We start from the raw sequence: 10,502 nt of genomic DNA, 5'->3' as shown, positions 1-10,502 counted from the left end.
TTGGCGATCTTTCAAAATGTCCCAACCTCCCCACTCATTTAATTCAATGACCGGTAAACCAATCTGAACACTTCTTGGATTAAACACACTTTTCAAGCAACCCAAACTGTATTGAATCGGACTCTTAGGGCCAATTTAGGCAAATTATTTCAAGTTTGTCGGAAACAATAAATAATAATAATAATAAAAAATAAAAAGTATTAAAATAAAATATGTACAATTCCATGAACATGGTCTTTTTGGGTAAATATAAGGCTTGTCCTGCTGTTCAGGTAAGCCGGAGAGATGGATAGCCACTTTAAAGTGTCAAAAGAGCTAAGCATCATCAAGGAGAAGAATGGGCAGGCAAAGCAGGGACTGGAATACAGAGACGGAAGGAGGGAGGGAGGGAGGGAGGGAGGGAGGGAGGGAAGGAGGGAGGGAGGACGGTAGGAAGGGAGGAAGGAAGGACGGATGGATGTGAGAAACAAAAGGTAGAAACTAAATTCAGGGGGCATATACAAATAGAGGTCAATAGAGTGACCTTTTGGAGACGATTTAAATGCAGCTAAGAAGGCTTTTATTTGTGTGTGTGTATTTCTGTGTGTGAGTGTGAGTGAGCTTGTGTGTGAGAGAGATAGAAAGCCTTGCAGGTAGAGGTGTTTAATCTCCTCTCAAAAGCATGCAGAGCCAATAGCTACTACTGCCACCCCTCTCTCTCTCTCTCTCTCTCTCTCTCCCCCTCTCTCTATCTCTCTCTGTTGCTGCTCTACAATATCTCCAACCCAACTTGTTAAAGACACACAATACACATGGATTTACTCGCCCACCCAGTCTTATCTCTCTATCTATCCCCCTCTCTCTCTTTCTTTCTCTCTCTCCTTTCTCTCTCTCCCTCTCCCTTCTCACCCAGGCTCCCTCTCTCTTACCCAGAGTCAGGTGGACTTTGCTCATGAATTCTTTTCGGGGTTGCTATGGAGACTAAGAATCCTGGGTGTGCAATTTAACATGCGTGTGTGTGCGTGTGTGTGTGTTTGTGTGTGTGTTTGTGTATGTGTGCCTATTTTTTTGCAGACTTTATGTGTGTCTTAATATCTCTTCTCGTCCTTCCAGACCCATTTCACACACCTTGTCTCTAGGCACACACAGACACACACACACACACACACACACACACACACACACACACACACACACACACACACACACACACACACACACACACACACACACACACACGCCAGCAGTGTTCACCGGGCACACATCCTGAATACCAATTCAGTCGTTGAATAAGGTAATAGATAGAGGTGTGTGTTTGTCTGTGTACGTGGGTGCTTAGCCAACTCTAGACCTATTCATTGCATGCACAAAAGCCTTTCTTTCTGTGTGTGTGCGATCGTGTGTGTATGTGGGTGTGTGTGTTGTTCTGTTTGTAATAGGGATATCATGTCGGCTGATGCGCACAGGTTAGTCCATGTATGTGTATCCATGCGTGCACGGCCCACACATAATATGTTGTCTGAGAGTGGCCTTGTGGGTTTACATGTGTGTGTGAGTGTGTGTGTATGTGTGTGTGTTTGTTTGTATCCTTGTGTGATAGTGTTTTTTTGCATGTGTGTATGTTGTTTATGTGTGTGTATGTAACCCTGTGTGTGAGTGTTATTTGCGTGTGTGTGTGTGGGCGTGCGTGCGTGCGTGCGTGCGTGCGTGCGTGCGTGCGTGTGTGTGTGTGTCCGTGCCCAGGGAGAAAGCCACCAATGTGTTCCAGTGCATTGTATTATGCACCCTATGTGAACATGTGCCCTGATGCAGATTCAAAGGTATCTCTCGTTTATTTTCTGGCATCACAGCCTTTCCCTCTGACCGTCTGTCTCTCTGTTCTCTTTCTTCCTGCTCCTCCGCCCTCTATCTCCTCTCTCTTGCTCTCTTTATCCTCTTTAAGTCACCTTGTCAAAACGTTTCTCGCCCAACAGTTCACACTGCTACACACACATAAATGATATGATAGTAAGTAGGCGGCACATACACAACCTTGGCTTGCACTTTCTCCTGTCATCACACAACAATGAATGTTTGTTTTTTGTGCAATTTGCTCCCTCCCTCCCTCCCTCCCTCCCTCCCTCCCTCCCTCCCTCCATTTCCTGCTCCCTCCCTCTTCATCTCTGACATAAACATATTACTCTTCCTCTTGGGTAACGGCATGTGCCTGCGCATATATATATATATATATATATATATATGCATATATACGTGTGTGTGTGTGTGTGTTTGTGAGAGCTACGATGGCGTGCCTAGAGTACAGATGTCAGCCCCGACTGCGAGCACTGCAAGGTTAGCTGCTGTGCTACGCTCTTCTTCATCGCATATTCGGCCGAATCCCAACTCCCCGCGGATGACTTCAGCTCGCGCCGCTACCCACCTCTGCCCCAGCCAGCTATAAGTACTCTAAGCATCTCCACGGGGCCCTGCTGCCCAGGAACGGGCCGCGGCCGCGGCGGCAGCCCTAGCATCTCCGCACTAACTGCTACTAGCATATGGATGAGGCGCTGCGGTATACGTGAGGGGAGCGTACGCTGGCGGTGGGCGTCGTTAAGCAGCGTTGCCATCACTACCACTTGAACAATTTACACTTGCACTTTACACTACACTTTAGTACACCTCATTGCTTATTATTAAATATTTCCAATGTTTGGGTTGCTCTTATTATTATTAATCCTCAGTTTATTCTATTTTATTTTTGTGTTATTATTTATTATTGTGGTCTATGCTGCTACTTATTTTGACCTATTTGATTTTTACTTATCTTTATTTATTTTATCTTGTTTTGTTGCTGCTTTGTGGCTGTTGAGAAACCAAACCCAATAATTTGACTATTGTGTACTCGTACAATAAGTAACAAAAAGTAATTCTGATTCTGATTCATTGCCTCCCCGCCGAGGAGGAAAGGGGTAAAGGTTCATGAAGAGGAAGATTTGGTTATTTATCTGTTTTTCTGACCGATGACTGCATCTCGTTTGGTCGTACTTGGTAGTTGCCAGGGGGAGTGTGGCGACCTCGGTTCCATATATGGGCACGTCCTTATGAATCTCTTGCATGACATTATTAGGGGTCAGAGCAGCAAAGCTGCTTGGTCCCCTATTGTTTCTGTAACGTGTTTTTTTCCCCTCAAATTCAGTACAAGTCATACTGCAGCCTATACCGTAAGTCGAAAACTCTTGGTTTGTCAGTGGTTCAATGGGATAATGCCTTGTACTGGTGATCCTTAGTTTGAGAATTCGAATCCGGATTAGACAATTATGACAAGCTCAACATGACATTCGCCCATTTCTCTGCAGCCCAGTCACCTGAAAGCTGAGGCACAGTATGGCATTAAGGGGAACATCAACATCATTCCTTCATAATTATATGCCATATTTATATATCTTCCATTCGAGTGTCTTTTAATTTTGCTTGGACCCCGTTAATCAACGCTTGCAGTTATATATATATATATATATTTTTTATATCTATCATTCATCTTATATGCAAATAGTACATGGTAAATAGTAAATAGTACATATACAAATGGCTTCAAATATTACAGAACACTGCTGCCAGGCTCCTAACCAAAACTAAATGGTGTGAACACGGTACTCCAATTCTTGCATCCCTTCACTGGCTCCCAATTTGCTGGAGAATTGATTTTAAAATGATATTGCTAACTTTTAAAGCTCTCCATGGCTATTGTCCTCGTTACATCTCAGAAATGCTAGTGCACTATTGTCCTACTCGCACATTAAGGTCTGCAGGCAAAGGGTTACTAACTATACCTGAGTCCCAGCTTGCTACTAAAGAGAAGAGGTCTTTTTCTTTGTTAGCCCTAAAGCTTTGGAATGCATTGCCTGAGCAAATAAGGTTAGCTGATCCAGTGACATCTTTTAAGTCCCTCCTTAAGATTCACCTGTACCACAAAGAAAGCCTTTAAAGAGTTTATTTAAGTGAAATGTTATTTTTTATGTTTTGCCTGGTACACTTTTAATTTCTTGTAATTTTTTGTTACATAATTGTAAAAAAAAAAGGAAAAAAAAGCCCTGTGATACAATTGTTCTTTGTTGTTTGGTTGTTTTGCCTTCTTTCTTTTTTCTGTAAAACACTTTGCTACTCTGTTTAGAAAAGCGCTGTATAAATAAAGATTATTATTATTATTATATTCTCATAGCCCTTTTCGAGGCCTTCAAAGACACAGAAATAATATAAAAGATTTTGTCCTGCGACCAATGAAATGGATAAATACTCCCACTATAAGCATGCTTTCAAGCACACAAAATATACATGCACACAAACACACACATTTAAACAAGCACGCACGCACGCACGCACGCACACACACACACATGCACACACACACACATACACACGAGAGACACTGTGGAAGCCTCTATGCCAGCTCATAGGTCGGTTGTCTATCAATAATTTCTGCATCCTCCATATCAATGTCTAACAGCTGAATAAAACCAAGGACACCCTCCAAGGCCCATCCTGTGTGTTTGTGTTTTGGACACCAAGCCATGTTGTGTTTCCTAACCAAGTGGTGTGGCGGAGAGTTCCCACAATGTGCTCTTAAAAATAATTTAAACTTTTGTCTCTACGTTTGTTTCTATCTCCCTCTTTCTCGCTGTATGTCTGTTCTACTTTCTCTTCTGTCATTCTCCGATTCTCTTTTAATGTCTCTCTCTCTCTCTCTCTCTCTCTCTCTCTCCTCATCCTTTGCTTCTTCTATCTCTCTCTCTCTCCGTCTCTCTCCCTCTCTCATCACCTCACTCTCCCTCATCTCTTTCCCCCTTCGCTCTCTTTCTTGTCATCCCTCTCTCTTCATCTCTCCCTCTCTCTTCATCTCTCTCTGTCACTGTGGGCTGTCTGAAGTGTTTCCATCGTGTGCAGTGGAGATCAGAGACAGACCAAGAGGGATAGAGAACAGCTCGAGAGCCTCACAGAAAGAATCAACCATCTAAGAGAGGGAGAGGTCTGTATTGTATGTGCTCTGTATTGTTATATTGTCAAGCAGTGAAGTGCACATTTTTGCACTTTTCGGGATATTATTTACTATTTCACCATTAGGTAATTTGACAGGGACTTCTATTCAATACGGTTTTTTTTAGGCACACATCATTAATTAAGGTTTGAACCAAATATCATTGGACTTGGAGTTGAACATCCTATCCACTGGACTGACAAAAGTCTACCAACAGATACATTAAAAAATTGGTAATTTAATGTGAATTGCACATAAATAAATTAAATTAAGCGAAACCTCACCATTCCCCTATTCTGTTTAACCATGTTCTCTGTGTTAGCATTTTCTTGCCCAAACACGAGTTCTGGGTCCGAGCCAGCAATCAACCCCCCACTTCTTCACACCTCCTGGATACTGCGCCATCATCATCATCATCATCATCATCATCATCTTCAATATCAATATCATCAGCATCATCAGCATCATCCTCATCATCCGTGTGTTAACTCTGGTCGTTCACCGGAACAGAATTCTCTAATAAGATGGGGGCGCAGGGTAAGACGAGCGAGTGACCGACTCCTCAACAGCAGAGTAGTACTGAACTTATTTCTGTGTCTTTATGTGTTATTTTAACCCTGTTAAGAGATGGCTGCCTTTATTTTATTATTATTTTTGGGATCTATGCTGCTACTTAATTTTATTTTTACGTATCTTTATTGTTGTCTTGTATTGTTGCTGCCATGTAGCTGTTGAGGAACCAAACTCTAAGAATTGTACTCTTGTTTACTTGTATAATAAGATGTTACAAAGTTAGTTCTGAATCTGACACAATTGTTTTAGTACGATGGTGTTAGGAGAGGCAGCAGCGGCTCTAATGAAGACGTGTGCTCGGTACATGGTGCGTGGCGAGTTGATTTAGATCCAAAAGCCCAGCGACAGAACAGCTTGTTCAATTATCATGGTATATAAACACCCCATATCGGTGTGTTACTTTGTGTTTTGGTAAGGTGAGGCCCTGTCTGTGGTTCGCCTAATGCTACGAGATTAGTTCAGAGCTAGGAGAGATTATCGGGATTTCACTGTTTTTATTTTGAAGATCTATTTTGGGCTCGCATACACATTTGCTAGTGATGCAGATGTTTTTTTATTCATTCGGGGGTTAAACGGAAAACTGATCTTTTACAAATAGTATATTATTTATTTAATGGCTAGTAGAAAATCCCAGTTTTCAGTATGAAACCTGCATTAAATCGAAACCTGCATTAAATCGAAAATGCCTCAGAAAACTGGGCTGGACTTTGAATTTAACTGAACCCTGAAGATGCGTCTCTTTACGTTTTGGTAACCCGGCACGGTGAGCGAACCACCACCTCCCGAAACAGGACACAACTTTGCTCGGGAAAAGCCAAAAGGGCTTGTTTAATCCAAAATCAAACAAAGTCGCATACTGAATATAATACAACAGCGAAAAAACCTGGGAGGAATCAACGGTCCTATTCCCCGTGGGTGGAATCCCGTCACCCACGAGGACCGGTCTCTCCGTGCAGGAGCTCCATGGCTGGGAGAGCCCCGAATGAGTGGAGAAGCGGGCTATTTAAGCCCTGCTTCTCCACCTGTTCCCTCAGGTGCTCTGCATGTCCTTAATTGTCCCGGGCCGGGTTGCCACAACGTACCGCTCATATTGGAAACGTCCATAAAGCTCCATGTTGTATGCTCTCTGTTCTGCTCTTTTACTTGCTCCACAAAAAGGGCTCACGGACTCTGTAAAGCAAACTCCATCACAAACACATACCATGGGTTATCATATACAAAAAAAACACACCAAAAAAAAACACACCAATAAGCCACAAAACAAGCAGCGATCCCTGTTCAAAGCGAACCCCGAGACAAAAGCAACCCCGAAGGAAATTGAAGAAAAAGAAAATCAAGGAATAGATTTTTGGACAAAAAACACACCAACTCTCCCCAGGCCCTATGATGATAAAAAACGACCACTTAAAAACACTCGGCTTCCTTGAGTCGGCACCTGCTTCCCTGCTCTCCTACCTGGTTCCAATCCCCCCCACTACGCCTTGCTTCGAATTACTCCAACTCAAACCGAGCGAGACGGCAGCGGGTGCCGGTCGGGACCGGATTACACTTTTGTGAGTGAAAGGAACGAAAGAGAGAGGGACTCGTTATGGAAACGAGGAGGGCAACTAACGACGTCGACGGCCACTAAGGACACCTAGGCTGAGGTGCGACCGCCTTTGCCTCGTTTTGCCTTTCCCACGAACTCAGTGGCAAGAACATGGCGACCCTGAGCGGGGCAGACGGTACGGCAAGGCGCACTCAGAACGCTCCGGAAGGGAGAGAGGTAAAAAAAGAGCGAGTCTTTCTCAAGCTCGTCGGTCTAGCACATCGATTCCCAACCCCCCGGTCCGTGGGCCGGAGCCGGACGTGGACCCGTTTTAAACCCTGTTTAAAATGATCAAATCTGTGGTGATACTTATTTGAATTTAACAGCACTTGTAGTAACGGTTTGTTTACAATTGTACTTATTAAATGCCTGTTCCCAAATCTGTGGTGTTCCGTAAGTTTCAACCCACACTGAGTGAGTCAACAAAACACCCTCAAGATCACCTGGTCTAGTTATGCTCTTTAAGTACATTTGGCATGAATGATAATGTGTCATTCCATTTGATAATCTCATTTACCTTAATTGGAGTGGATTTAAAATATAATTTTTAAGGTGTGATTAATCTAGAGTTAACTCACCAATACTATGTGATTAATCGTGATTACAACTTTTAATCTTTGCCCAGCCTTAATTATTTTATATTATTGCATTGTTGAAGAGAGCCAGAAACTCCTTCTTTCACTGCTATAGCTTTCATTGGTGTGAATTACACAAATAAACCATCCTGAAAAACAGCCATATCCTTTGTTTGAAAATGATGGTTCTTAAAATTAAGTTTTTAAATTGACTACCACATATGCCGGTCCTTGGAGAAAAAAAAAAGGTTGATTACCCCTGATCTAACAGAGTCGGAATGCTTTTAGTCGTGTTCAGATCAGAAGAGGCAAAACAACGATACTATTTAGCAATTTGTCGAAGACACCTCAAAGTCCCTTCCCGTGAACACGGGGATGCTTGTCATTAACAGGCCGGTGCTGTCAGCAATCTTTCTCGACGCTTCCTTAAAGGTTGACAGCGAAACTGGAGATCAAGCCAAGACTTCCACTGGGAGTGGAAGCCCCCAGCACCACGACCCTTCCCTTACCCTCATTACGCGCCACTTGAAATGTGTCTGCGGGACTGGAGAAGGGGAGAAGAAAAAAAAAGGTTTGCACACCTGTCCCTGATTTCCACCTGATTGGGCAGACACGCAAGTCTTTGAGTCTCCGGCTCAGCCGACTCAGTGTGTCATGCCGAGAGTGTCGTGGGCAAAAAGGCGCTGCGTTCTGGTTCAGATCTGGTGCGTGCGGTGGAGCCAGAGTAGAGGTGTGTGAAGAGCCTCTGGCTCCCTAGATGCACAAATCTCACGGAGCTCAACCCTGTTTACCTGGCTTTGCTGTGAAAGCTGGGGCCCAAATCTGGATCCGACATGCATGACGCATGTATGTAGGCCTGTGTGTTTGTGTGTATGCCTCTGTGTGTGTGTGTGTGTGTGTGTGTGTGTGTGTGTGTGTGTGTGTGTGTGTGTGTGTGTGTGTGTGTGTGTGTGTGTGGGTGTGTGTGCTTGTGCGTGTGTGTGTGTGTGTTTACAATGCGTGAGGCAGAGGGTCAACAGCTTGACTTAACAGGGGGATAGTGGACAGCGGGCCTGTGAGGCCTGTGTCAGCTGTGATGGAGGACAGGGAGAGCTGGTGACCAATCATATGGCTACCTGGGTCGTTTACCCCCCACACACACACCCCCCCCCCCCCCCAGTCCAGGACAGACTGCACACTACACAGTCATTTTGAACGGCCTCATGTCCGGAGCCTCATGGAAATGGTAAATGGACTGCATTTATACAGCGCTTTTCTAACCAGTCTTCTAACCACTCAAAGCGCTTCACAATATTCACCCATTCATGAACACATTCACAAACCGATGGTGCAGTCAACCATGCAAGGCGACAACCAGCTCGTCGGGAGCAGGTAGGTCCAGGCGTGTTGCTCAGGGTCATTTCGACACTCGAACTAGCAACCTTCCGGTGAGCAGCTTTACCTCATGAGCCACATGCCATCCGCCAGCAACCACGTCCTCCATTCCAGTTTCCCTCCATTCATCCGCCTTGCCCTCTTTCTTTCCACGGTCCAGCAATCCAGCCATTTCTTCATCCATCTTTCCATTGCACGTCCATCTTCTGTCCTACCGCCCAACCATTCATCACTCCTCAATCCATCCCTCTCGCGTTCCGCCTGTCTTTGTCCAACTCTACCCTGCTACCTGACCCACTCCGATGCATTGGCAGCGGGGGCGATCGTACGGACCAATCACCAATTAGTAATTCAGAAAGAAGGCGGGCTGATGGACTACATTCATGTTGTCAAGTGTTCCCCGTGTCATTTCACCAACAACCTGGGAATATCCTCAGAGAAACCAGTACTGGCTGTCTGTGTGTGTTTTTGTCTGTGAATATGGCTGTGTGTGTGTGTGTGTGTGTGTGTGTGTGTGTGTGTGTGCGCGTGTGTGTTTGTGTGTTTGAATATGTGTGTGTGTGTGTGTGTGTGTGTGTGTGTGTGTGTGTGTGTGTCTGTGAATATGGTTGTGTCTGTGCTTGTGTCTGTTTTTATTGTTGGGTTTGTGTGTGTGTGTGTGTGTGTGTGTGTGTGTGTGTGTGTGTGTGGTGTGTGGTGTGTGCATGTGTGTATGTGACTCACAATGCCCAACACCCTATTTAAACACGTGTGATGGCATGTTTCTGTGTGTGTGTGTGTGTGTGTCAGATTTGGCGCCAGAGCAGATATACTGGAGGGGCATGGGTCACCAGCGGGCGGGGCACTGGCGTCTGAGAAATATTTAAACTCATTGGTGACCTCATAGTCAAACACAGCAGAAATGCTGTCAAAAACAAAGCACATTTTTCTTTATATTATTAGGCTAATTATTAATCATTTTTAGCAACAATATGTTGCTCTTGTTGTTGTCGAGGCTATGTGGTAGTTGCCCTATGCACGCAGTTTACGCAGCCACACGCATGAAGACGAAAATAAAAGGTGGAGGGCTATCGTGGAGGCTAAATGCAAATAAATGCAGTTAATCCACCTCTGATCTGTCCGAAATAGTTTATTCAGCCTGCACAATCAACAAAAACACCCCTGGACAACATAAGTAACAGAACAGGTCCGCTGACGCTAGAGGCACGCATTCGGGTAGCAAGTAGCCTATTGGACAAGCCAAGCACCAGGCAGAAATGACACAAGGCCATACACAGAAAGCCAGGGCTGGCTTCAAGAAGTGAAATGAACAAAGTTAAACGGCTTACGGTCAGAAGAGTCGCAGGCGACGAGTAGCCCTGCTGCTGCTGAGACATCTAAGTACTGTGTCCTTCCATTCGCT

This window comes from Gadus morhua, chromosome 17, assembly GCF_902167405.1.
Source record: "Gadus morhua chromosome 17, gadMor3.0, whole genome shotgun sequence".
Classification (NCBI taxonomy): Eukaryota; Metazoa; Chordata; class Actinopteri; order Gadiformes; family Gadidae; genus Gadus; species Gadus morhua.
This window is presented reverse-complemented; position numbering follows the sequence as displayed.